This window comes from Lissotriton vulgaris, unplaced genomic scaffold, assembly GCF_964263255.1.
Source record: "Lissotriton vulgaris unplaced genomic scaffold, aLisVul1.2 SCAFFOLD_2166, whole genome shotgun sequence".
NCBI lineage: Eukaryota > Metazoa > Chordata > Amphibia > Caudata > Salamandridae > Lissotriton > Lissotriton vulgaris.
This window is the reverse complement of record NW_028248796.1, coordinates 81,938-106,367: the sequence shown is the minus strand read 5'-3', so window position 1 is coordinate 106,367 and position 24,430 is coordinate 81,938. Positions and strand designations below refer to the sequence as shown.

At 45.7% G+C, this 24,430-nt stretch overlaps 1 pseudogene; it reads left to right on the top strand.

The window, feature by feature from the left end:
- The first annotated feature begins 3,323 nt into the window (after positions 1-3,323).
- LOC147663810 (uncharacterized) lies at positions 3,324-6,534 on the top strand (annotated as a pseudogene).
- The last annotated feature ends 17,896 nt before the right edge of the window (positions 6,535-24,430 follow it).

Sequence of the window (24,430 nt, the reverse complement as noted above, 5' to 3'; positions counted from 1 at the left end):
GCCTCGAAAGCAATTGGGAGCACAAAAAGTAAGGATAGAACGGCCCAGCAGTCCCAAAAACGAAAAGCAGCTAGTGTCCAGAACTCGACATATGAAGAGAGGGACCGCCGGGTAAAGGAGGAATTAGGTTAAGTTTTAAATTTTATAAAAAGGAGGATCAGGCGCATACAATCCACCGACAGTACATTGCAGGCAATGAACCCAGCATGTTGGCTACAGAACGAAGGATGATAATCAACAAATAGCACACATTAACTCTAATCAGGATGATAGCACAGTCCAACAAAACATACCGGCCATTGCCCGCCCCACGGACGTGGAACATCTAAATCCACTAAGACACAGGACCATCAGTGGAAAAAAGGGGAGCAACTCTATACCCAGGAGCCCTACTAATCCGAAAAGAAGAAAAAATGAAAGAGAAACAAGAGGGAAAAGAGAAAAAGGCCCATAGAAACTGATACAAAACAAAATCCCCACCCCCCAACCCCCCACCCTGCACGCATGCGGAGGCTACGGCCAACCCCCCCCCTCCCCCCCCTAGCAGTGTCGCCCATTAAAACCCGAAATTTAGAACAAGGAAAGGGAAAAGGAAAAGAAAAGAAAAAACACAGTTCACATAAGACTGGAGGAGGGCCATACAAGTATATCCAAGACTACCAGCACATATTACTCTGGCCGCCCTTACCCCGACCCCGCCACCAACACAATACCAACGTGCAATATCCCCGGCAGTCCATCAGCATCCCAGCAATACAAGAAGAACAGTCCTGACTCAGGAGGGGACACCCTCAACCTTGTCCCCTACGGTACGGTGTAGCGACGCAGTCCAACTGCACGATAGACATCCTAGAAGAAGGAACTGAACAAAGGGACCTCAACAGAATGGGAAGACGGCCACCAAAGTCCTTCCAACACCTAGCCGTGTGGTCAGCAGTAGTAGAAGCAGTTGCCGCAATCATAGACAGCAGAGGCGCCCCAGACGGCCAATACAGAGTGGGGAGTCGTCCACCAAAGTCTGCCCAGACCACCGTTGCACGTCTGAAAACAACACAAAAAGGACCAAGGCAATGCAGAAATCCTCCGAGAGCGGCAGGCCAGAGCGATAGCACCAGCTTCAAGAAGGAAGGAAGAGCCACACCACCAGAACACTGAAGAGTCGCCAAACATGGCATCCGGGGGCGACATCCCAGCCATTGCACGAAGGCGCGAACACCAGCCCTCCTCCGGGACACCACAGCCAGCACGTCGGCAGAATCCAATCCGTGATCCGCCAACGGTTCCGCAGGCATCTGGGTAAGCAGGTCGCTGTGGTCCGGGACAGGGTGTGGCGCAGTGTCCAGCACCGGAGGAGAACCACGGCAAGCATGAGTAACAGCAGCAAGACGGCTCCCCAGATCCCGGGCGTTGCCATGCAGGACAGCTCGTACATCGTCCAGAGCATTCAAAACATCGCGGAGCCCCATGAAGAGAGGACTCAGCAGTTACCTTTATCCAGGGCTCGCGGACGTGTATCAGCTCCTGGGTCCGGTCGCCATCTTCACTCGTGACCAGCAGGCCACCCTGCCGAGAACCCCCCCGAGTACCGCCGAGCCAGAGGCATAGAGGTATCAGACCGCATTGCGGTATCACATACAGGACCGAAAGGATCAGCAATTATCCGGACCCTCGGCCGTGGTCTAGGGTCTTCACTGTCAAGCGCTAAATGCGCGATGTAGAAAATGGCGTCTGCTGCAGAGCAAGGGTAGACGAGGGAGCTGTTCAAGTCGTTTCCAAGCCGGGAATCGATACAAAGTACGCCTCTCAGTTACAATGTGTCCAGGCAAGCAGGATCGCGGGCCAGGATAGAACGCTGCAGTGGGAGGCACAGCGCAACAATTCCCCACCGGCCGATCGGCTCCGCCACATCTACGATAGCCGCTGTCGTCAGGGTCGGTTCCGGCCATGTGCACAGACAAAGACCCGGACGTTCCGCAGCAAAGGACCGGGGAAGAAGCGAAGGCATATCACTGCCGATACCGCAAGGAACAAGCCGAGAAGCACACCATTGCACTCAGGATCAGTTCCCCGTTTCAAAGCTGGGCTCAGGCTGGGCTCGGTTACAGGATAGATTGCAGGATAGTGGAGGAAAGCGTGAAGGTCGGCGGAGCCGAGAATCTAGGCGGCCATCATGGTTCCCAGCTAGCGCTGGCATTTGTTGACGCTCCGTGTGACAGGGAGCCCGGACACGCTGCGAGGCGGCGTTTTCTTCTTGTGCCTCTGCCCACTGCCTGCCAGAGAGCCCCTCCTGACGCCCTCTACCTCACGAAAGGGTTTTGGGCTGTATAATCTCTAGAGGCGTTGCCTAGGGTGTCTTTTCTACGCAAGCTGGTCCCTCCACATCCTACATTTTGTTGTTTTTTGGTCGAGTACTTGCTCTACCTCTTTGGCTTGCGTGGGGCTGTCACCCCCCCTGACAGGGTCGCTTGGTTACAACCTGACCTTTGCTTATTATACTTTGTGGGCATATAAATATATATCTATATATTTATATATTAGTATATATAATTTTTCCTCAGTGGTGTGCATTGTTCTTTCTACGCCATGGCTGAATTGGGCCGCTGAAGTGCCACTTGACCGACTATACCCAGCAACAGGGCTGGATTCCATCCTCTGCTTCCAAACACTCCTCTAAGTCGCCCAAAAATCCTCACAGGTCAGACTTTATGAAACTGGCAAAGTCTTTGTCTGCCCCTGCTAAAGTTTGTCACTCCCATCTCCCGCCCCCGGACACGGAGGATACCTCCTCTTCGTCTTCTTCAGGTCCCTCTGGTCCCCCTCCTGCTAAGAAGTCTCGCAAAGAACATTTTGTTGACGCCTCCTCCCATCCACCGGTCTTGACCTTTGAGCCTACTGATATCATACACCCTAACTCCAAAATTTGGTGCCCTGCTCCAGAGGTTGCAGATTACATCCAAGCCCACATCCGTGATTCTTTCGATCAAGAGGTGCGTTCTCGGTTACGCTCCGAGTGCCCTCGACCGGAGTTGGCGGATAAGTTGGCTGACACTCCGGAGGTCGACCCAACGATTTTGACCTACCTTAAGAAATTTAATAAAGATCCAAAAAAGGGGATTGACCGCTCTTGGCGCCTGTGTCAGGACAAGTTGCTGTATCTTCTTGGTCCCCTGACGAAAATTCGGGATCTGGGTTATCAGGCTCAGGGGTCGGCGTCTGGCATTGACCCCGATGAACTTATTGGTTGTGCCCAACGGGCTGTCTGTCTCCTGGGGAACGCGAACTGTGCCCTATCCACCGAACGTAGACGTTCCATCTTGCTGAAAATGGATCCACGTTTGTCTGAACTTGCAACGTCTGAGTCAGGTGCTCTGGCTCAAGGTCTCCTGTTTGGTCAACCATTTTTAAAGGAGTTGACAAAGTTCCACCTTTAGTGGCCTTGACAAGGTGCAATCTTCCTTGCGCAGGGCGTTCCTCCCGGTTTTTGCCAAGGCCGGACGATCTGGGGGACGTTCGTTCGGCCGAGGTTCTGGTCAACAACGAGGCCAACAGTCCCACCAGGGTGGAGGCGGACAACGTCAGCAGCAACAACAATCCTATTCCGGTTCAAAGACAACCTTCTACCCCTCCCGTAAAGGTCGTGGTCAAGGCAACAAGGGAGGCTACGGTGGAAACCAAGGAGGTCGACAAGATTTCTCCTCTACAGGTGAGCTTGATTCCTTACGACAGTGTTGTTCTGGGGGGCAGGGTGCAGTTTTTTCTAGAGAATTGGCGCACGATCTCAAACGATGCTTGGATATTACAGACAGTTCAAGGGTACCACATCGAGTTTTATCACCCACCCCTTCAGGGTCCCGTCCCTTCTCCCCTTGTTTTTTCCCAACGAGATCGAGAGGTGATCTCCAAGGAAATCGATTCTCTTCTTCTCAAAGGGGCCATTGTGCGAACGACCCTACATCCACAGGGGTTCGTCAGCAATGTGTTTCTGGTGGAGAAGAAAGGGGGAAGATCTCGCCTTGTGCTCAACCTCAAGGAGTTCAACAACGGGGTGGTCTATCGCCACTTCAAGATGGAGGGCATCCATCTTCTCAGGGATCTTCTTCGCAAGGGCGACTGGATGGTTCGCCTGGATTTGAAGGACGCTTACTTGTCCGTTCCCATCTTTCTGCCTCATCGACGCTTTCTTCAGTTCCAGTGGTCAGGGGAGTGGTTCGAATACACAGTTCTCCCGTTCGGCCTATCGTCCGCTCCATGGTGCTTCACGAAGCTCCTGAGACCGGTTATGGAATCGCTGCGAGCGCGGGGGGTGCGGCTGATCGTGTACCTGGACGACATTCTTTTGATGTCTCAGTGCCCGCTGCAACTGCGTTCCCATTTATCGTGGACAATCGATCTACTTCAATCTCTCGGATTTCTAGTGAATCCTCAGAAATCTCATTTGCAACCCACTCAATCGATAGAGTTTCTGGGTTTCCTGGTGGACTCGGTATCTTGCCAACTTCTCTTGCCTGCCCAGAAGGTCAGGTCTATCAAGAGGGAATTGAAGTTACTGTTGTCCACACCAAACGTGTCTTTGCGGTCGATCGCTCGGATTGTCGGACTCTTGGCCTCTTCCATTCAGGCGATATTTCCAGGTCCCTTACATTATCGGGCCCTGCAACGACTCAAGATCCGGCACCTGCAGAAAGGTCTTCGTTATTCCGACCTTGTTCCTCTGTCACAGGACGCGAAGTCGGAGATGTTGTGGTGGCTCCATCACATGGAGGCCTGGAACGGGAAAGCCCTGTTCGGCTCGACTCCGGATTTGGTGTTGGAATCGGATGCGAGTCTGTGGGGCTGGGGAGCCCGTTGTGGAGACATGACGACGGGCGGCCGTTGGTCTCAGGACGAATTAGCCCTTCACATCAACTGCCTGGAACTTCTGGCGGGATCTTTTGCGATCCGCAGCCTTGCTCCTCAGGCCACCAGCTGTTGCATTTTGCTCCGCATGGACAACATCTCAGCGGTGAGGTATGTGAACAAACTGGGGGGCACACGGTCGAAACTGTTAGCGGAGATTGCGAAGGATTTCTGGCATTTCTGCCTTCAGAGGAAGATCACTCTTATTGCAGAGTATCTCCCAGGTCGCCAGAATCAAGTGTCCGACTGGAACTCTCGCCATCTGCTGGACTTCAGCGATTGGCGGATTCACCCCCAGGTATTTCGGAATCTGTCTCGCCTTTGGGGTCCACCTTGGATCGATCTCTTTGCCTCTCGCCTCAATGCTCAACTGCCCTCGTTTTACAGCTGGCGTCCGGATCCGGAGGCTCTGGCCACGGATGCCTTTCTCCAGACTTGGCCTCCTCAGCTTTGCTATGCTTTTCCCCCGTTCGCGATGATTCTGCGAGTCTTGGCCAGAACGAAGCAGTTTCAATCGGAGATCATTCTGATAACTCCTCTTTGGAGGGCTCAAGCGTGGTTTCTGGATCTTCTGGAAAGGAGTTGCTCGACTCCGTTCCTGCTTCCAACGAAGTGGAACCTGCTGTTGGATCCTCTGCTCCGTCCACATCCTCTGATCCTGTCGAGCCAGCTCCGTCTGGTGGCGTGGCGTCTTTCGGGGAACGCTGGAAAGTCCCTGGCTTATCTGGAGACGCTGAGAGATTTATCAAGGAAGCCTGGGCCCCCAACACGTGCAAGCGTTATGCGTCAGCTTGGCGTCGATGGTGTGATTGGTGTTCTGAACGACACCTGGATCCCGCTTCAGCAGATGTCTCTTTAGTTGTTAATTTTCTTGCTTCCATCGCTTCTTCTGGTTCTGCTTACAGAACTGTCAATTCTTTTCGCTCCGCTCTCTCTGCGGGCCATGATTTTGTAGACGGGAAGCCTATTGGGGAACATCATCTAATTTCTACATTGCTTCGGGGAGTTCGGATGGCTAAGCCGCCATGTCCGAAGTATGTAGCTCTTTGGGATGTCTCCGTTGTGTTACGTTTTCTGGAAGCTTGGCCTCCCAACGCTTCTTTGTCTCGTAAGCAATTGTCTGCGAAATTGACAATGCTTTTATGCTTGGTCTCTTGTAAACGTGTCTCGGACGTACGCGCGTTGGAACTCGCGGGTCGTTCTTTTTCCCCGGAAGGCGTTACTTTTACGGTTTCCAGACGTACAAATACTAATCTGTCTACTGTCACTTAACCAGCTTTTCCTCACAACCCACAGTTGTGTGTGGTCCGTTGCATAAAAGATTATGAGGTGAGTACTGCTCCTTTTCGTCAGGATTTATCTGGACAGTTGTTGATTGCATTGCAAAAACCATTTAAGCCTGTGGCGCCAGCTACTCTGGCTCGTTGGGTATGCTGGCTTATGTCGGAGGCAGGAATTGATGTCTCCATTTTTGGAGCTCATTCCGCGAGGGGTGCCATGGCCTCTAAGGCTTTTCATGTTGGTGTGAGTTTGCATGACATTGTGAAGACGGCTGATTGGTCTTCTGATACTGTGTTTAAGACGTATTATTTCAAACCCATTGTGGATATTGCCTCTGTTGTGGTGGACAAGCTTTGAACAAGCATAATCTGAGCCTCCTGTCCTGCCATAGAATTAAAAATTTGCAAACATTCGTGACAAGAATTTTCAATTCTATTAAGGACACGGAGGCGAGGATTATCCCACCCATTTGTATTCTACTGCATTGTTTATGTTGCATTTTGCTTTGCTATGATCTGCAATGTTTCTTGCATTGATTTTTTCCCCACCCTATGTGATGCTGCCTTTACAAGGTTTTTGGGGTTGTATATTACGGCTCTGTTTTTCTTTCAGGCTCGGACCAGAAGTGATCCTTCGTCATGGTCTCTCCTGCACTTTTTTCCGCTCCCTTGGATGCTGGATCCGCTGTGTTTCCTGATGCGACTTCTGCGCTTTTGGATTGTTGCCTGTTTCCTGTTGGCTTCTTTGGTGGTTGCCTTCGGACTTTTCCTTCTGGATGGTCGGCGGTACTTTCTTCAATGACTTTTGATTGTTTATGATTTCCTGGACAAAGAAAGAGGAAGTGTTGTCCTCTATGGTGGTTTATATAGTATGTACTCTCTATGGTTGCCTAAGGGCTCATGGGAGTTGTAGTTTGTTTTTTCTTTACTATGTTCCTATTGGCTGCTGTTGGTAGTAAAGAAATCGAGAAAGCATAATCCTCGCCTCCGTGTCCTTAATAGAATTGAAAATTCTTGTCACGAATGTTTGCAAATTTTTAATTGTGAGTTTTACATGTATTACACTTTTACTTAGAGCAGTTTGTTTATGCGGATATTTCTCGTTTTCTTGTCCATTAGCAATGAGTATTAGCAACGTTGCGTCTGGTAAGCTAAAGCCTTCTTTCATGATAACTCACTAACCTCTACCACAGCGCGTACGCTTAGGAAACTTCATGTTTCATTTCCATTTTCAGTGAAGAACCCCCTGGTCAAAGTTGCGCCGCGGGGGAGATTTTATCTTGTACCGAGGCACAAAGCGGATACGTGAATACAACACACTTACAGTATCAAGTAGGCGTCGAACCTGGTAAGCCACAGTCCCCCTTATTTTTTCACTAATCACCACAAATATATGTGAAAACCGAGGAAGCCTCACGTGTTTACTTTATTTTCAGCTAGGAACCTTGTGTTTATTATTGCAGCGCGGGTATGATTTTACCTTATTCCGAAGCATGACGTTTTCACGTCCACATTTTACGTTCACTGCACCTCGCTTTAACTGGTCAAGACACACAAAGTCATTCACATTTAGCATGAGTTACAAATCACGATTGCACAGGCCGGTGGGGCGACCCTTGAGTCCTGGCTGGGAATGCCTTGACCGTTGTCCGTCATTTTTCACCCTTTGGGCACCCTGTTGTTTCATTCACATTTCTGTTAAATGGACTCTCTTTCCATTTCTATGGAGCATTTGTCTACCATGTGCAAATACTATTGTTTCTTATAATATTGTCGACCACATTGAGCGATCTTGTGACATTTCTGTCTATTCTCCACTTTTGTTGTAGTTCTACACAGAAGGAACAGAATTCAATCATCCTAATTTCACTTGGAAACACCCCTGAAGAAGGGTTTTTTTAAAAACGAAATGCATTGGGAATTTCTTTTGAACTATTGATGTCAAACGCAATTTAGTGTTTGTTAAAAGCACATCAGCACGCAACAGAGAGTTGCATATGTTTATTGTTTATTTTTCAATTGTGTATCATTTAAAATTGCTGGTATTTTACAATACAAGACTCAACAACGTAAGGTTTGGAAACCTATGGGTGTTACCTAGTTTGGACTTTTATAAAAATAAAAAAAATTGCAAGAGGAATCTGAAACCGTAGGGACATAGGCTGTGCGTCTCACATACCTGGGTGTTCCCAGGCCTTGAACATTTTTATTATAGCACAGGGGTTAGGGCTATACCCCTCAGTGAGAGAGCACGCTGATACATTTTGTACAACATTGCATTTTACACTTTCAACCAGGTATGCAGGTCTACCCACATACAAGGAAAACAAAATGCATCATTAGAGGACGTCTTTTAGTTAAAATTTTAATGAATAGACTACCTTTCTTAAGACATGCGCTCCCTGTAAGACTGGGTGTTGGATCACTCCTCCAGTAATGACAATGCATATCCGAAAGGCTAGAATATAGGAAGGATGGCGCATGAATGCATGGACCTCGAGGGATGAAAGAATAAATGGTGACCAATGCGGCTTTCTTGAAACAAAAGAACATTAGCTTCAGACAGATGTGAGCACTGTTTATTCTGAAGTAACAGTCTGGGCCTGACAATCTCAAGAATCTAAATTAAATGTTAGTCCACTGCAGAGAAAAGTAGGGAATTGAAGAGTCACTGATCCAGTTAGAGGGCAGCACACAAAAGGAAGGTCTAACCTGAGCAAACACGTTACAGTGGTAAGGAAACAACATGTCAGTACCCAAACATGGCTGTAGAATTGGGGGCTATTATACTGTCACAATGTGGAAGACGGAGCAGCCAAGTTGAAACCTAGCTTTACGGGTCCTGGGTACATGTTCCCAGTTCGTTCCAGCTCCTGTGGAAGATGTGACAACAGATACAAACCCAACAGGATTCCTCCTGGTGGGCCATGAGATCGCTTGTGGTCAGTGAACGATGAGTAGGGTGATAAATGCTTAGTCAAGGCATTCTTTCCAAAGAAAGGTGGGGTCCATTTTTAAGGTGGAGGCGTTGCCCCAAGCCCTTCCTCTTCAAAATACTAACCTATCCTTTCTCCTCAAAGATAACAAATCTCACCTCCTCTAAGCCAAAGCCTTTTCAGAATCAGAAAAGTGAACAGGCAGACCATAGACTGGGTATTTAAACCCAGAACATGAAAAGAATCACCAATGAGAGCAGCAGACTCTCATAGTTAGGTTTCAGAAATGGAAGAGTACTCTATGGGTCACATTGAGTAAGGGGGAAGAGGGGGAGCAGCTGACCCTGGTGACAGAAGCTTCTTCTTCTTTGTTCCAGGGTGTGGAAGACTTCCACGGAGACACAAGGAACCTACCTCCAGTAAAGCACTATCAGACAAGTCGTTACAGAACCAGGAATGCATGTTTTGCATGCCCTTTATATGACTTAATATGATCCCTTAGAGTAAACTTTAGAGAAGAGACTAAAAGACAATTGTTGACCAGAAGAGGGGAAGAGCTATGAAGGATAACATCTCAAATGGGATGATACTAGTTGTATAGTGAGACGACAAAGGTCTTTCTCCTTCAACAGTACAGGCATACTTTGTCTGTGTGGTGCAGAAGTGGGATCTAAGTAACCTAATAATAGAGACCCTTATCCACAACCTGGTTGAAGGCCAACAACAGTTGGGGCTGGCTATCCAAATGCAGCAAAAGACACACAGTTGATGGACGGAATGCTGAACAAATCAAAACATTCACCCCCAGTAAAGAGATCTGGGTTAAATCCATCATTCTTTTGCTCACCGTGCCACCCCAGTTTAGACCTGGCCATATGCAAATCAGTCTTGACCCTGTGCCTCATGGGAACAGTCCAGTCCGAATTGCCAAGCCAATCCTGGCTGATGAGCTGTGAAACCCGTAAACCGGTTCTAGGATGCTTGTTTCCGGTCCAGGCAGGACCTGGCCTGGCAGTTCGGGCTGGACTGATCCCATTAGGTGCAGGTTCAAGACTGATTTGCATATGGCTGGGTTCAAACTGGAATGGCACGGTGAGCAAAAAAACGATGGATTTAGGCCCAGATCTCTGTATTGGGGTGAATGTATGACATTGTTCTGCATTCTGTCCATCAATTGTTCTTTTTGAATTTGTCACCCCGAATGGGACGGGTATGCCCAGACATAGGTCCCGTGATCTCCATGCCAGTGGAGTCAAGCTATCCTGGGTGAAGAGGGATGAAACCCCGAAACCGGTCCTAGGATGCTTGTTTCCAGTACAGGGAGGACCTGGCTTGGCAGTTCGGGCTGGACTGTTCCCATGAGGTACAGGGCCAAGACTGATTTACATTTGGCTGGGTTCAAACTGGAATGGCCTGAGCAAAAAAAAAAAAATGGATTTAGGCCCAGATCTCTGTACTGGGGTGAATGTATGACATTGTTCTGCATTCTGTCCGTCAATTGTTCTTTTTGCATTTGTCACCCCGAATGGGACGGGTATGCCCAGACATAGGTCCCGTGATCTCCATGCCACTGGAGTCAAGCTATCCTGGCTGATGAGAGGTGAAACTCTGAAACCGGTCCTAGGATGCTTGTTTCCAGTTCAGGCAGGACCTGGCCTGGCAGTTCGGCTGGACTGTTCCCATTGGGTGCAGTGTCAATACTGATTTGCATGTGGCTGGGTTCAAACTGGAATGGCATGGTGAGCAAAAAAACGATGGATTTAGGCCCAGATCTCTGTACTGGGGTGAATGTATGACATTGTTCTGCATTCTGCTCATCAACTGTTGTTTTTGCATTTATCCAAATACAGCAGCATCTAGTGTTAGCTGTCTGCCAAATTTCCTTACAGGCTATACAGCTACACGTAGCACATCAACAGACATCTTATGAAAGAAAACATAAAAAGGAACTAGCCCAGCTCACAAATGTCATTAGAGGCTCTCTGTATTCACCCAAATATTCCATACTCTGCCATGGTGAAGATCCCACATATTTCTTCACTGTCTTAGAAAGGGTAGCCCAGACAGCCGTGTGACCCGAAGAATGCTGACTCCGTCCATGGTTCATCTGTTAACTTAGGAGATGCAATTGCATGGTGCTATTAAATGTCAATGCACTGAATATCAATGCTGCATAGTCCTGAATCCACCTCTGGTCTCTTTAACCCACTTTCAGACACTTTATCTCACTCTTCTTGTTGATTTCTCTGTCTTTCGCCTTCTTTCCTGCTTGCAATTATTTACCCTCTCTTGCTCTCAGGAAATGTCTGATGAGAAAGAGCTCATCCCCAAAAAATAAGTGCTGGTGGCCCCCACTAGCTCAAATGAAACACTAGTCCAGCTCATAGTTCATTGTCGGCATCTGAATATAGGAGCATTATGCAGAACTTCTGATTAGAGGCAGAGTTATGGATACATCATTGATCGAACTGAACAATGTCTCCCCTTCCTTAGTCTCTGAGGAAACTCTTGTGAACTGCTCTGGCATATTTACGTTTGAGCGCTCACTTGATTCCAGAGACTTTTACTTTAAGCGAACCCAGTTTATAGTTGTGCTTTAGTGCAGAGGTTGCCAACTGAGGATCAAAGAGACCACCCACAGTCGGACCCTCTCCAACTGACCACACTGTGTAATTTTTGGGCATATCACTTTATCATACTGTCCCTCAGTTCCCCTGTTTGCCGTCACAGCAAGCAAACACCAAGGACTATATCAATAACTGGACATTCACACTCTGCAAGATCTGGTCAGACTTATAACGTTATGGGCCTGATTCTCAAAGCAACTGGCATGCGCAAGTTTAAGTTTGGTGTACATGCACAAAAAAGGGTTTGGCACGCATTTATGATTTACTAGCATTGAGATATGGGAAGTGGAAATTATAAAAACGGAATACCACAGAAGCTTGTGGATGTTGTAGCGTTTAGAACAACAAAATGTCAAGGGCAGTCACCAACTCCTTCACACCCTGGTTGGAAACTTATTTCTGACAAGGGAACAAGTAAACCATTTTACATGGTGATTCAGGAACCCACCATCCCCATCCAATAAAGGTAGCAGGTGTAGGAAATATGTTTCTGCATGATGAAAATACTCCCTATGGCAGAAAAAAACAGAAGCGTTTTAATAAGTGAATTTGCACTTGATTGACAGATTTTCACGCATGTTAATACACATAGGTTTATTTGCCCATACAAAAATGGAATTGACCAACATTTTCTAGAAGTGCTCCAGGAAACCTTGGACTGTTCTACTACTGTAAACTCTTGAGAATTCCAGAAAGTCAAATCTGCAACAATGCAAGGTCACAGACTTGAGGGTGCATCTTGTTATTTCACTTAGGAACCCCCATAATGGTTTTATCCTGATTCAACATCACAGGCATTGCATTTAATGATGCCTTAAAGAAGTGGTAGAGTTGTCCTTAAAAATTGCAAGACAATTTAGAACAACTGCATTTGAGATGGCATGTAGGTATGAAATCGAGAGCTGAGATCCTCAGGATAAGTGCTTGAAAGTGCCTTGTGCACTCGGTGTCTTAAACTAAGTGTCTTAAACAACATCAGTTTATTCAATGGGGTCCTGTGGGGGAAGTCCAATTGGAATTAAATAGATGTGTGCTGAAGTTAATTAAGTAACAGCTGAGGCAGCTTCATTTTACAAATCCTAAAGGCAACAGATTTGAAATTTAGATAAGCCAACCAGGATTGCATTCCAATAATCCAAACAGATAGAGGAACCATGTTCTGAAACAATGTTTCTTCCTCATGCAAAGTGCTCTGATACCTCCGAGTCTAGCCAGCGCTATATAAAACTTAATAAATTAATAAATAAGCTACTTGGATCACCAAACTACTCCCCTAAACTCAGGGGCCATGATGAATTTACTTTAAGCTCTTCAAAAGTTAATAACTTGCAAATGATCTTGTTGAAATGTGCGCAGAAAGTAAGATACGCCTTGATAGTCACACCAACACTGTTGGTCATTGTAACAGGGACTGGAGGTGGGCAGAGAGCCAGTGACTACCAAACCAAGTTTAGGCCTTAGTGTGATTCCCTACATCTAACACCTCAATTATATTTCCATTCAAGTTCAAAAGGTTATTGAGAATCAAGCAAGCATCCCTTGGGTCTAACTACCAAGCAATCGGAGGGGCGAGCCTCGCGGACCCCCCATGTGCCAGGGACCAACAGCTCCCAGGGCTAAATTGGTCGTTATGAAGTATTCTCGTGAACCCTCCCCCCAAGGCCCTGGAGGCCACCACCTCCTCTGGGCCAAATTAAAAAATGTAAATAGGGAGGGAGTAGGCGGTCCCCCCTCCTGGGCCATATACGGCCCGGGGACCAACACTTCCCTGGGGCCGGCCCATCAACTACTAAGGAGGGTGCCTCGCGCCTCCCCCCCTCCTCCTGGAGCCATACATGCCCATGGGGACCACCACCTCCCAAGGCCGGTTCTTGTATGTTTGGGGGGCCACCCTCAGGACATAGCTGTTTGCTTTTGCTTGGCGGGAGCTATCAAAGAGCTCCTGCCCTCGGAAAACTGAGGTTTCCTCTCTTTCCCTGCCCACATGTCTGCGGGGAGGGAAAGTTGAAACAGATTGCTCCTGCACAGAGGCAGCTGGCTTTCCAGCAGTGAGATGTCATCAGCTATGCCAGCTATGCCACGGACCATGTCATGAGTGATGTAATATGTGAGGTCATAAGCAGTGCATTAAGGGGGCGTAAGTTATATTTAGCTCAGCTGTCTAGAACTGTTGAATTTTCCTGGTTTTGTACTAGTGAAATCTGGGACTAACTATACAGTCCCTGTAACCATTGGCTTTTTCACTGAACATACATATATATACACTGACGACCTTACAGGAAGGCATGAAACAATAAATATGTGGGAATACTGTAGCTGCAGGTGCGCTTCTCTTTGTAAGCATTTCTCACACTGTTTGTTATCGTTTATGTTTGCGGCGGGTGGAACAGTGACTGGCCCCTCCAATCAGTATGTGGGCCACGGTGTGAAAAATAGGGTAGTTCTTACCATAGTTCTGAGAAAGGTATGGTTTCCTGCACTTAAAAATAAAATCTAATCTTTATTTCCCTGAAGCAATCTTCTCAGTCATTTCCTGAGAATGCCTGGCCACCGTGAAACTTTTCAATAAGAGTACATTTGTTTGATGCTTTTGCCAAACGCTAACACGTTTTGTTTTTAAATAAGCAGCCCACTTGTTTAAACAGCAATTGGGTTAAGTCCTATTTTTGAGAAAAATGAGTAGTTTTTAGTGTAAAAGAGCAGAAGCCTCTGCTATACTTCAACGGTTACAATTAGAAAAATATATTTTAATCTCATTGAGAGATGTCGCTTTGCTGATTTTCGTATTAACCCCTTGCAGGCGGCCGCGATTCTGCGCCTGTGCGGCAAAATCGCAAGTGGGCGGGTTTATGACGGCCCCCAGTCGTCATCAGCACACAAGCGCCGTAGTGCATGACGGACGGGGGCTGTCATCAGCATGCAAGGGGTTAAATTATAGTTACCACTGATCACCTGCCTTCTTCAGGATCTTGTCAAAGAATCGCCCACTATATATCCTCCGGGGAATCTGTGTAGATTTCGTATCCATACTAATATAATAAAGAGAGAGCCCAATCCTTTGAGGCGGGTAATCTCAGGAACCACAGCACCAATCACAAAACCCAATACAGCGTTGGAAAGGGCAGTTGCAGCAGAAGGACATAGGATATGCAGATGCCAACCATATACATTTAAAAGGTAAAATAATTGTGCCAGCAAAGTAGTCCCTTGTGGGCGTGTCTGCGTTGTGCTGTGGGCGTGTGCTGGGGGCGTGACAAACGCTGGGGTTGTGTGGTACGTTCTGCCCTTCATGCCAAGTCTCATATCATGTGCTAACCCCACCCTGCTCCCTTTAAATACCCCTGCACCCCATAATCATAACCCACCCTTACTCCTTAAAATACCCCAACACCCTTAAACATTAACCCATCTTAGCCTTATGAATATACCCTGTACCCCAAAACCCAAACCTATCCCTAAACCCTAAAAATACCCCTGTACCCCAAACCTAGCCCTGAACCCTTAAAATACCCCTGTACCCCAAAACACAATCCTAGCCCTGAACCCTAAAAATACCCCTGTACCACAAAACCCAAACCTAGCCCTGAACCCTATAAATAGCCCTGTACCTCAAAACCCAAACCTAGCCCTGAACCCTAAAAATACCACTGCACCCCAAAACCCAAACCTACCCCTGACCCCTAAAAATACCCCTTTACCCCATAACCCAAATCTATATCTGAACCCTTAAAATACCCAAACACCCCAAAACATATACCTCAGTACCCCAAAACATATACCCCTATACCCATACTTACCTTATCCAAACATTTAAAAAAAACATTCTTTTACCATTCATGCATTTACAACGAATTTCGTTGTAAATGTATGCGTGGTAAAAGCATATAAAATGTAATGCCATGCGTTATAATGGCATTGCAGAGTCATGGTACTTTCGTAATGAAAGTATGCGGAGTGATGGTATGCGGAAAGAAAGTTGCGGAATAATGGGTGTTTACCCTCCCCCGGTAAGTACATTGGTGGCACGGCGGCCCACATCTCCAGCAACATACTCACCACCCATTTGAAAAATGCACAGGTCTCTCTCATTGATGTATCACAACGAATAATATCTGGGGGTCAAAATAAGTGTTGTCAGTGTGAACCACTATACCATGTATACGCAGGACAGTAACAGCGAGAAATAATAGTTGAAAAAGTGGTCGAGTCAAGACTCAAGGGTACCAGGAGGGAAATATTGTTCCCATCAGAAGCCACACTGTTCCGCCCTTTTTATCATCATGTGGGATCTCCTTACCCAGGAGACGAGACGGCCGGTAGACATTACCGTGACCGGGATGTAGTATGAGGTATGAGAGCAGAACAGAATAGTGAAATGGTGGCTAATGAAAAAGCAGTGTAAAGATTAGAAATGAAAAGGTGAAAGATATTAAAATTAGGTGAATGGGTGGTAAAAAGAATTTTAATGATAACCCCCAAACCCTAAGGTTAAAAGGCAGGTGTGGGTGCAGGTTTTAAATAATACTAAGTGCGGTTATTATTTAAAACCTGCACCCACACCTGCCTTTTAACCTTAGGGTTTGGGGGTTATCATTAAAATTCTTTTTACCACCCATTCACCTAATTTTAATATCTTTCACCTTTTCATTTCTAATCTTTACACTGCTTTTTCATTAGCCACCATTTCACTATTCTGTTCTGCTCTCATACCTCATACTACATCCCGGTCACGGTAATGTCTACCGGCCGTCTCGTCTCCTGGGTAAGGAGATCCCACATGATGATAAAAAGGGCGGAACAGTGTGGCTTCTGATGGGAACAATATTTCCCTCCTGGTACCCTTGAGTCTTGACTCGACCACTTTTTCAACTATTATTTCTCGCTGTTACTGTCCTGCGTATACATGGTATAGTGGTTCACACTGACAACACTTATTGTGACCCCCAGATATTATTCGTTGTGATATATTGTGTTAGGGGCGTATATCTGGTTGGTCGATAAACTTGCCCTTAGACCCTCCCCACTTGTTGTTGTTGTGCTCTCTCATTGATGGCCAGCACCAACATACACTTTTAGACACACCTCCCGCCACAAGTTCTAGAATTACGAACTTTAGAGCTGGGGAGCTACGTTCGAATCTCGGCATCAGCTCAACATCCTGTGTTTCCAGGCAAACCACTTTGTCTCCCCGTGCCTACCACAAATGAATGTGTTCTTCTGTAATGTCAATTGTGCTCATGCCATGTTGTCGAGTTTACGCCATATAATATTGCAAGGAAAAATAAAGTAGGGAAACTCGAGTTCACACACTACTCTTCAGTGCATCAGCAGTGCACTGTAAATCGGAGCGTTTCACAGGCCTGTCACAGATAAGAAATGCTATCAAAACGAAATCCTATAAAACAATATATTACTGGCCGGCAGCAATTCATACCCGGACAAAATCGGGATGGGCTGCTTGTATAAAATAAAGGTGATTGTTGGTGAGTTGTTTTTTAGGCCAAGCAAGCTATTTTTGGTGAAGTGGAAGGGTCATTAACCCCTTCGCTGCGGTGGCAATTCCGCCGCAGCGCCAGGGGGGAGGGGGAGCAGAGCGGCGCTCCCATGCTCGTGACGGAACCCCTCCGTCACGAGCCTCGGTTGAGCTGTGCTCATGACGGAGCGGTTCTGTCATGGCCCCACCCGCTCAATAGAACGCGCAGCGCAGGCGCGAAATCAGCGCCGTGCAGGCACGCCGGGCGGGCCATGACGGAACCGCTCCGTCATGAGCAAAGCTCAACCGAGGCTCGTGACAGAGCGGTTCCGTCACGAGCATGGAAGCGGTTAATTCCTGCATTGCATTAATGCTATTTTTTCATTGCACAATACACAAAACCGAGGCTGTGACAGAAACCTATGCATTTTATTGAAAATATTTATACTTTATACACTTGTCCAGTGGGGAATGATACAATGAAATACACCCCTGCAATTTGCGAGTAAACACCCCAAGAGATTTTTAGGTCTCGTGGTGTTGCAGTGCGAAGCACTGCCGCCACGAGTCTTATAGCTGCTGTCTGTGCCTCCAAGGGAGGCAGAGCTAGCTACAGACCTGTGCACGAGCCGATTCTACTATGGGCACGAGCCGATTCAGGTCTGTGAACGCGCTTCACAGTGGAACAGCTTGTGCACTGCAAGTAACAATTATCACAGCATGAGACCCCACTTATCACAGCATGTCAACAGGCGCCCCAGGCTGCTGGAGCACTCAACTATAATTAATGTGCAGTTGAGTGCTCCAGCAGTGGGGCGCCTCTCTGCATGCTGTGATAATTATCACTTTGGGGCCTCATGCTGTGATAATTAGGGCGGCATGCTCTATTTGCAGCACTGAACATTTTCAAAGACGGCAAAGCAGCGACATTCAATGGAGACACTCACCCTCACTCACCCTCACGCCCTTACCCCCCTCATCACCTCACACCCCCTGACCCCTCACACCCCTCCTCACCCTCACACCCCCTCACTCTCACACACCCTCACTCACCCTCTCACCCTCACACACCCTCTCACCCCCTCACTTTCACACCCCCTCACCCTCACACACCCTCTCACCCCCTCACCTTCACACACCCTCACCCTCACTCACCACCTCACCCCTCACCCTCACACCCCTCACCCTCACACCCCTCACCACCTCTCACCCTCACTACCCCTCAACCACCCTCACACCCCTCAACCTCATCCTCACACCCCCTCACCCACCCTTACGCTCTCACCCCCTCACACCCCCTGACCCCTCACACACCTCACCTTACACACCCCCTCACTCTCACACACCCTCACCCTCACTCACCCTCTCACCCACACACACCCTCTCACCCCCTCACCCCCTCACCTTCATACACCCTCACCCACCCTCTCACCCCTCACCCTCACACCCCCTCACCCTCACACCCCCTCACCCTCACACCCCCTCACCCTCACACCGCCTCACACCGCCTCACCCTCACACCCTCACCCTCCCTCACACCCTCACCCTCACACCCCTCACCCTCACACCCTCACCCTCACACCCCTCACCCCCTCACTACCCCTCAACCACCCTCACACGCCCTCACTCACACCCCTCACCCCCTCACCCTCACCCTCACACCCACTCACCCTCACACCCCATCACCCTCACACACTCTCACACCTCACATACCCTCACTCACCCTCACAACCCCTCACTCACCCTCACACCCCCTCACTCACCCTCACACCCCTCACCCTCTCACCCTCACTCACCCTCACACCCCCTCACCCCCTCACTCTCACACACACTCACTCTCACACCCTCACCCTCCCTCACCCTCTCACCCTCACACACCATCACCCTCAAAAACCCTCACCCTCACACCCCCTCACCCCCTCACCCTTACTCACCCTCACACGCACTCACACACCCTCACACACCCTCACATACCCTCACCAGCATAGCATAACAAAACACAGCATAGCTTAGCATAACAAACAAAAGCATAGGATAGCAAAAGCACAGCATACCAAAACAAAGCATAGGATAGCAAAACAAAACATAGCATAACAAAACAAAACATAGCATAGCAAAACACAACAAAGCATAGCATAGCATAACAAAACACAACAAAACATAGCATAGAATAACAAAACATAGCATAACAAAACAAAGCATAGAAAAACAAAACATATCATAGTAAAACAAAACATAGCATAGCATAACATAACAAAACATAGCAGAACAAAACATAGCAGAACAAAACATAGCATAACATAACATAAAACAAAGCATAGCATAACAAAACATAGCATAACAAAACAAAGCATAGCATAACAAAGAATAGCAAAACAAAACATAGCACAGTAAAACAAAACATAGCATAACATATCAACAAAACAGCAGAACAAAACAGCAGAACATAGCAAAATGTAGTATAACACAACATAAAACATAGCAAGGCAAAACACAACAAAGCATAACATAGCATAACAAAACACAAAAAAACATAGCATAGAATAACAAAACATAGCATAACAAAACAAAGCATAGCATAAAGCATAGAAAAACAAAACATATCATAGTAAAACAAAACATAGCATAGCATAACATAACAACAGAACATAGCAGAACAAAACATAGCAGAACAAAACATAGCATAACATAAAACAAAGCATAGCATAACAAAACATAGCATAACAAAACATAGCAAAACATAGCATAGCATAACAAAACAAACCATAGCATAACAAAGAATAGCAAAACAAAACATAGCATAGTAAAACAAAACATAGCATAACATTACAACAAAACAGCAGAACAAAACAGCAGAACATAACAAAACATAGCATAACATAACATAAAACATAGCATAGCATAACAAAACATAGCAAAACACCAAAATATAGCATAGCATAACTAAACACAACAAAACATAGCATACATAACAAAACACAGCATTGCAAAGCATAGTAAAACATAGCATAAGAAAACACAACAAAACAAAGCTTAGCATAACAAAACATAGTATAACAAAGCATAGCATAGCATAACAAAGCATAGCATAGCATAACAAAACATAGCATAACAAAACATAGCATAGCAAAACAAAGCATAGCATAATAAAACAACAAAACATAGCATAACAAATCATAGCAAAACACAACAAAGCATAGCATAACAAAAAGCATAGGATAGCAAAACTAAACATAGCATAGCATAACATAACAAAACAAAGCATAGGATAGCAAAACAAAACATAGCATAGCATGACAAAACATAGCATAACATAACAAAACATAGCATAACAAAACACAACAACACATAGCAGAACAAAACATAGCCTAACATAACTTAAAACAAAGCATAGCATAACAAAACAGCAAAACACAACAAAACATAGCATAACACACAACAAAACATAGCATAACACACAACAAAACATAGCATACATAACAAAACGTCGCATTACAAAGCATAGCAAAACCTAGCATAGCATAACAAAACACAACAAAAAATAGCATAGCATAACAAAATACAACATAGCATAGCATAACAAAACACAACATAGCATAGCCTAACAAAACAATGCTTGGCATAGCATAACAAAGCATAGCATAACAAAGCATAGCATAACAAAGCATAGCATAACAAAGCATAGCATAACAAAACAGCATAGCAAAACAAAGCATAGCATAATAAAACACAACAAAACATAGCATAACATAACAAAAAATAGCATAACAAAGCATAGCATATCAAAACACAACATAGCATAGCATAACAAAACACAACATAGGATAGCAAAACTAAACAGAGCATAGCATAACAAAACAAAGCATAGGATATCAAAACAAAACATAGCATAGCATAACAAAACATAGCATAGCATAACAAAACATAGCATAGCATAACAAAACATTGCATAACACAACAAAACATAGCATAGCTTAACAAAACACAACAAAACATAGCACAGCAAAACAAAACATAATAGCATAGCAAAACATAGCATATCAAACACAACAAAACATAGCATAGCATAATAAAACCTAGCAAAGCAAAACAAAGCATAGCATAATAAAACACAACATATAGCATAGAATAACAAAACATAGCATAACAAAGCATAGCATATCAAAACATAGCATAGCATAGCAAAACATAGCATAGCATAACAAAACATAGCATAGCGTAACAAAACATACCATAACTAAACATAATATAGCAAAACAAAGCATAGCATAGCAAAACACAACAAAACATAGCAAAGCATAACAAAGCATAGCATAGCATAACAAAGCATAGCCTAGCAAACACAATAAAACATAGCATAACGAAACAACGCATAGGATAGCAAAACATAGCATAGCATAATAAAACAAAGCATAACAAAACATTGCATAGCATAACAAAACAGCATAACATAACAAAACATAGCATAACATAACTAAACATAGCATAACATAACAAAACATAGCATAGCAAAACAAAACACAACAACACATAGCATAACAAAACATAGCAAAACACAACAAAACATAGCATAGTTTAACAAAACACAACAAAGCATTGCAAAGCATAACAAAACAAAGCATAGGATAGCAAAAAAACATAGCATAGCATAACAAAACAAAGCATAGAATAGCAAAACAAAACATTGCATAGCATAACAAAACATGGCATAACATAACAAAACATAGCATAGCATAACAAAACACAACGACACATAGCATAACAAAAACATAGCAAAACACAACAAAACATAGCATAGCTTAACAAAACACAACAAAGCATAGCATAACAAAACACAACATATCATAGCCTAGCAAAACATAGCATAGCATACCAAACACAACAAAACATAGCATAGCATAACAAAACATAGCAAAACAAAGCATAACACACACAACCACACACACACAACTATCTATCTATCTATTGCCCTCACTATCTATCTATCGCCCTCACTCTATCTCCCTCGATCTATCTATCTATCTATCTATCTATCTATCTATCTATCTATCTATCTATCTATCTATCTATCACCTTCACTCTATCTATCGCCCTCACTCTATCTATCTATCTATCTATCTATCTATCTATCTATCTATCGGCCTCACTCTATCTATCTATCGCCCTCACACTATCTATCTATCGCCCTCACTCTATCTATCGCCCTCACTATCTATCTATTGCCCTCACTATCTGTCTATCACCCTCACTCTATCTATCTATCGCCCTCACTCTATCGCCCTCACTCTATCTATTGCCCTCACGCTATTTATCTATCGCCCTCACTCTATCTACTTATTGGCCTCACTCTATCTATCGCCCTCACTCTATCTATCTAATCGCCCTCACTCTATCTATCTATCTATCGCCTTCACTCTATCTATCGCTCTCACTCTATCTATCGCCCTCACTTTATCTATCTATCTAATCGCCCTCACTCCATCTATCTATCTATCTATCTATCTATCTATCTATCTATCTATCTATCTATCTATCTATCTATCTATCGCCTTCACTCTATCGCCCTCACTCTATCTATCGCCCTCACTCTATCTATCTATCTATCTATCGCCTTCACTCTATCGCCCTCACTCTATCTATCGCCCTCACTCTATCTATCTATCTATCGCCTTCACTCTATCTATCGGCCCTCACTCTATCTATCTATCTATCTATCTATCTATCTATCTATCTATCTATCGCCTTCACTCTATCTATCGCCCTCACTATCTATCGCCCTCACTCTATCTATCACCCTCACTCTATCTATCAATGTATCTATCTATCTATCGGCCTCACTCTATCTATTTATCTAGATACTGATCGCCATCACTCTATCTATTTATCTAGATACTGATCGCCATCACTCTATCTATTTATCTAGATACTGTAATGTAATGTATTGGCATTTATATAGCGCACTACTTACCCGTAGGGTCCCAAGGCGCTTCGACCGCTGCGAAACCCTTCCTGGCTTCCCTGAGAGATGGTCCCTTAATGGGTATCTCCAGGGTGAGACCAGGCATCCCCGGCGGTCTGGTGGGGCCGTTAGTGAAGATGAGGCAAGCTAATGCCCAGAGTTGCCGAGTGTGATCGCTGATCAGAGTGGGCACCCAGGCGAGAGAATTATCGAGTCCGCTGACCCTGGCAGTGGCGTCACTAGGGGGGTGCGGGGGGTGCGGACCGCACCGGGTGTCACCCCATCATGGGGGTGACACCAATCTGGTTACAATGCTGGCTCGCTGTGTAACACAAACACAGCTCCTCACTGCAATGCAGCCTCAAGTCTGCTCTGCTGCTTTATTATAATGCAAGCGCACGGTGCGCAGGGCACGCACCTGTGATCCACCGTCCATGTTCCCAAGTGCTAATGTTTCAGCCTCGACCCACGCTATTCGGTCCTCTGCCACTTACAGGGCAAGGAGATGAGAGTGACTCCTCACTGTTATCAGTACACCTATCTGATCAGGGTCTCACTCCGCTCATGCATGTGATATTTATGAAATGGAGTCTAGATGTAATTTCCTGCAGGCGGGCTGATTCCTTGTAATGTAACTTCTGGAAGGTGCTTGTTGTATGCATAGAGCGTGTATGACTGGTATCGAATTGTCTGTCATAACTTGCCTATCTAAAAATGTGTTAAACACTCTGGCACACTTGCCTAGGGTCACGAGAGTGCCAAAAACAAATGAGAAAAAAAGAGCTTCCAGAAGGTTTGTCTCCAAAGTCATTTTCCTCTTACTAGCCCAGGAGACATTCACAGTTTTTAACAGTGGAACACTACGAAAAAGTATTTTTGTACATTAAGGGGATATATAGAAATACAGGACTTCCGAAGTCAGAACGTGAATGCGAAGTCAGAATGTATGGCCCTTGCTGTGAAGGAACGGGGAGGGGCTCAGGCTTTTTCTGCTGCTGCAGCAGTTCAGGGAATGAAAGTAAAGGAGTGAATAAAAGACGAATCAGGCACAGCACTGAAAACCAAATGTCTTGGCAGAGTGAGTGAGGGTATCCTTGTGGGTGTAATAAACGTTTCCTTGGAAGGCAACAGAGAATTTTGACTGAAGTAAGTCAGACCCTCGGCATTTCTTCCTGCGCAGATGAGAAAAGAGGCCGTTAATGGAGCAGAGAAAGAATGTCATCTCCTTACAAGTTTGTGAACCCCCATTGTTCATGGTG